The sequence below is a fragment of the Dermacentor silvarum genome, chromosome 1 (genome assembly GCF_013339745.2).
Source record: "Dermacentor silvarum isolate Dsil-2018 chromosome 1, BIME_Dsil_1.4, whole genome shotgun sequence".
In the NCBI taxonomy this organism is placed as follows: domain Eukaryota; kingdom Metazoa; phylum Arthropoda; class Arachnida; order Ixodida; family Ixodidae; genus Dermacentor; species Dermacentor silvarum.
In genome coordinates, this window is record NC_051154.1 from 310,663,024 (window position 1) to 310,668,320 (window position 5,297).

General features: G+C 48.3%; 1 non-coding gene across 1 annotated transcript; it reads left to right on the forward strand.

The window, feature by feature from the left end:
- The first annotated feature begins 3,712 nt into the window (after nucleotides 1–3,712).
- Nucleotides 3,713–3,785, forward strand: Trnar-ccg (transfer RNA arginine (anticodon CCG)). Its single transcript has one exon. It is a non-coding gene; the product is annotated as a tRNA-Arg (tRNA).
- The last annotated feature ends 1,512 nt before the right edge of the window (nucleotides 3,786–5,297 follow it).

A 5,297-nucleotide genomic window follows, 5' to 3' on the forward strand; every position in this document is an offset into this window, starting at 1 on the left:
TGCGCTAGGTCACGCAAAGTTTAATGTGAAGCGGACGCTACAATTTGAACAAACACGCAAGGAAAAAAAATGACCAACCCCTTCCCCTACTTGAAAATGGGGGTAAGTGAAGCTTGTGTGCTTCTTCGGTGTTCCTCGGAACGAAGTATCACGTTGTGCTCGAACGACAACCGGTCACACACACTTCAACTGCCTCTGAAGATCCGGTTGAGAAACTCGCGTTGAAATCTGGCCGTCGCACCAGGGAAGTTGATGCTAGCGTTGCCGATGCGTGCACCAGCGTTGTCGGGTTCCTGGAGGGCAAGACGACGTTGACGTTTGGCCTCAAAATGGCGCTCCCGCAACTCGGGGTCGGCTGCTCTTCGCTGACGTTCGGCCTCATCATCGCGCTCCCGCAACTCGGGGTTCGCGGCTCTTCGCTGACGCTTCGCCTGAGCTTCGGAAGCCCTCACGCTAGAATTGACTCGTGGACGACGAGCGAGTTCGTGGTGCCGTTGGCCACACGCAGCCGGCACCTCGCAGGTGGTCCCCAACAGATCGCCGAGACTGATCTGAGGCGACGGAAGCCCGGCAGAGCCCTCGCCAGCCACCTTTCCCTCCCCGCGACACACCAGACGACCCTGATTGGCCACTCACGTCACGTGATCCGGCGCGGGCGCAGCTGGAAGAGCTGCTCTACTGAGGGAGCAGCCGGGTTTTTTATTGCGATAGCAATTACATGGACACTTCAATCGGATTTCTGCCTTCGGCGTCGCCGTCGCCGTGAGGTTCCGTATAAAGTCCACGGGCAATAATATCGTCGCCGCGCGCCATATGCGCGAGTGAAAGCACCCGGAGGCGCGCGCCTTCACGGAGAGCGAACGCACAGCGGAGAGAAAACGCGACTTCCATCGACCGAAAGGCTGTGGGGGTAAGGGAGGGAGGAAGATAGGGGGCGGGGGCGACGCTGTGCTGCGACACCAAATGCTTATCTTGCAACCGGGCGCAAGGGTAACTGGCGATGCAATCTCCCATGCGAAAGGAGCAAAGCGGGAAGGCAGCGCGGAAGGGAGTGAGGGAGGGAGGTGGGGCGGCTTTTACTCTGCCAACAAATGCTTTCTTGCACTTTGGGCCTGTGCCGGCTGTCGGTGTTGTCGCGCCCACCGTATCTTGAAAGTGATCTCCACACGGCTCTTACCTTTGTATGCGCTGTGCGTACGCCGCGCAGTTTCCGTTGAAGCGATAGACCGCACGAACCTTCGCTCGCTGCGGCTGCCGCGCTTCCCCACGCCCCAGTTTTGACAGTGGTTGTCTGCGGTCATCGAGTCTATTCATGTTTGCTTGAGCGCGCTGACACTACGCTTGTTAATTAAGTTAGTACGCGAATGTGTCAAGTTTATGCATGCGATAAAACTTGTATCCCTACTCCTTAAAGCTCTCTACTAATTTGCTTTCGCAATTTATACTTCGCCTTTCGGGCGAAACTGTGACATTTCTTTTGCGTAACCACGACAACGCCACCAAAACTTAATTAAATTATGGGGTTTTTCGTGTCAAAACCACGATCTTATTATGAGACATGCGGTAGTGGGGGACTCCGGAAATTTGGACCACCTGGGGTTCTTTAACGTGCACCTAAATCTAAGTGCACGGGTGTTTTCGCATTTCGTCCCCATCGGAATGCGGCCGCCGTGGCCGGGATTCGATCCCACGACCTCTTGCTCAGCATCCACCGAAACTTGTGAGAAAATACAAGCTTCGCTTGAAGAAAGCTCGGACGAAACCGCCGCGTTGAAGTGAACAACGCCATTCCACAAAAATAGCTGGATTGCGCAGTCTTGCCAAGTCTTGCGCCTGGGTTGCTGGTTGGTAGCGGTCACCAAGAAGGAATAAATCGTGAAATGGAAAAAATAAACATTTGTTGTTCTTAGTACAACCAAAATATTTGAAACGGTATATTTAGTGGAATGACAGTATTTTGATGAAAAATTTTCGAACATAATTTTTCACATAGGTTTTCTAGTTTCAGTGTTTGTCCCCCCCTCACCTAGTCGCGCTTCAATCGTGCCCCCATTAACTGATATATGTGGCAATAGGTATTGGCACGCTTTTCGTTCCAAGCTTCGCGACATATTTAATGTACCTTGAATTTTCCACGAACAGCACTTGTCTGACAACTTCGATCATCTTTCTTGACTGTACAACAAATCTGGGCGCGTAGCAAAGGAAGGGAAGGTTATTTAGAAGCGTGAAGTGATAATTCGAGAGCCCATAGGCAATATTTCAATACTTGTATAGCTGAGGTCCTAGACACCACAAAAGGAGGCTTGACGTAGGCCTCAGTTTAGAGCAGTGCGCCTCTGGAGCTTGCCTTCCTGAGAGATATTAAAGGGGGAAAACCCATTTAGCAGGGTTTCTATAATTTTTGACAGCACAGCGGAGTTCGCTGTTCACTTTTAGCAGGAAAACGAAATGAATTCTTTCACTTTACTGAATAGCCGCATGTCGACGATCACCGAGCTTCTCGTCTTCCAGCCACCTGGAATGGGCGATCCGCAATATTCCAAATGCGTCCCGTGTCTTGATTCATGTCTCTTAGTTACCCGCTAATGTCACAGAAACCAGGAAAACAGCCGACTACATAAGGAACTGCGCAGTCGGGCTAAAATCACTTAGCAGTAGCCGCGACTGCATGGTTCACTGCAGGTTTACACCTCGGCTCGGTCAAGTGGTGTAGCTTGCACGAGTTCCGTAAATTTCCCATTGGACACGTGGACCAATTATAGTGCCGTCTTCAGGGGGTGCTGCATGGAGATGGTATGATGGATATTTTTCTGGGAAGAACCACGACCTGAATGTGAGTCACGCCGTATTAATCCAACGTGCACCCAATGGACGACACACTGCCTTTGTTGCATTTGCTTTAATCGAAATGCAGTCCCTGTGACGGGAATTTGATCCCGCAAATTCATCTTTTGAAGCGCAATGTAAACCCACTATATGCCACCACAGCAGCTCGGTATGATGCATAACCAGCGTGCTGCATACAGTTTGGTTGCCAGCACTATGCGAAAGCTGTGATATGATTTTTAGGCCGCATAATACATGTGTGTTGCGATAAAATTACTGGACATACAAGACCTGTCCTAAATTGTTCAAGTGTTTGGTGGGAAAATAGAACTGGGAGATGGTCTGGGAAGACAGAGATGTCTACTGAAGTGAACAATGTTCATCAAGCAACCTGTGACATGTTCTAGCCATTAAATTAAATAGCACTGAATACTCGTAATTAGTGTCCGGTTTTGTGGATGTTGGCAAATCTTAAGAGATGCCGTGTTTCGCTAAAGTTTCGGCTTTCTTTCATATTGCTCCAGCGTCACTAGGAGGAATTTTAAATGATGACGACTGTGAGGAGGGACAAGTTAGACTGGACCGCGCAGGAAGAAAACATTTATAGCAACTCTTCCACCACGAAGGAGTTGTGATAAACAAACGAAAACGACTTGGACAAAAGTCATCAATGAATAAGATTATGCTTCTCTACTTCGTCGCTGAAGAAGATTATTCTCGCGCATCCGCGAAAGCTTACTTTAACCGATACCGCATGAAACAAAGATTTACGCCGTAAAATGTTGCGCCGGTTATCAGTTTGAGTGCAACATATTCTGGGCTTTTGGGAAAACCTTCATTTCTTGAATACTCTAATGATATGGAGAAGCGGCGACTGCTGCATGTCCGCGTGGCCTAATGGATAAGGCGCCTGATTCCGGATCAGGAGATTGCAGGTTCGAGTCCTGTCGCGGACGTGATTTTTTTTTTTTTTGCTTGCTGCGTGGTACATCATTAGTGTTATGGAACGCCTTGTGGTTCCTATACGTGAGGCCGTGCGAATTTGACGCATTATCACGGATCAGGAAATGGTAAGTTTCTTGCAGTCCTTCACGGACGTCGAGTTTTCAAGGTGTTATTTTCTTTCTTTTTTTGCTCGTGCAGCATTGTTTATGGGCGTGTAGCTGCTACTTCTGCATATCCGCGTGGCCTAATGGATCATTCTGCTTCCGGCAGTATCGAGTGTAAGATTTCTTCAGCGCAGTTTTCCAACAATTACCTGTCCAGTATGAAACGAAAAAAACTGTATTGCACTTTGTGTGACATTGTTTTCGTGGTGCCCTTGTATATGTCCTTGTACACTGAAACGTCCCGGCAGCGATGTTTTAAAGTGTGAAGGAAAATGCAGGTGCCGCCAGGAACAAAAACTTTTTTTTTAATTACACACAGGAGCATTACCAGTTGAAAAGTTTTGGGAGGGAAAGGAATTATTTTTAGAGTGGGGATCGCACTGTTTAAATTGCAAGCAGCCAGAAACTATCGATCATATTTTTTACGCTGTTGGGAAGGGGTCTATTTTTTGGATGTATTACAGAGAACACTATAGAAAGAATTTCCACTTGACCCGTATGGCATTAGGTACTTAAGCATAGATAACAAGGATGGTGTGCTTCTTGATTTAATTTTGCTAATGCGCCTCCACTGTATTTGGCGGTCCATAATTGCAGGATATTACGTTTGCAAGGATGCACGGCCTGTACGAATTAATTTTCGTGAGAGCATGCACTGGTTTCTTGTAATCCATAAAACTTTAGCGGAACCTCCCGAGTGGCTCTCAAATGTAGAGCCGCTGGTGGATTTGCGCGAATTCTAAGTACACGCAGCCAGCAGGATGATGGTTGAGTACGCCTTCACCTAATGTACATTGTACTCTGTCTGTTCTTATTGCACTGTTCTTTTGGTGAAATGTTGTGTGTGAAAGCCAGGCAATAAAGAGAAAAAAATCCGCGTGGGCTAATGGATACGGCGCCTGATTCCGGATCAGGAGATTGCAGGTTCGAGTCCTGTCGTGGGCGTGATAATTTATTTTACTCGTGCAGCTTTTCCGTTTATGGGCTTACAGCTGATACTTCTGCATGTCCGCGTGGCCTAATGGGCTTGTGGTGTAGTCGATTCCACTTCCAGCCGCGTCGAGCTTCGTTCGAGCAGTTGCATGTTGCGGGCCAGCATAGCCGCGGTAACAGGATTTTTGAAGAACGACGTAGGTCATGAGGTGATGCAGCACTGCATACTGTTTTTTTTTTTTTGCACGCGGACATCAAGGCGCGCCCGTAGTGCATCGTGGATTTCAGGTACGCACTTATTTGTTTGGCTATGCTCCCCGAGGTGGTCACCTTGGGGGAGTACCAAATGAATCACGTTTGCGCAGTTACACTGAAGAGTGCTGAGGGTAAGAAAAAGGTGCTCGCTGTCGGCGTTATAGGTGTCAA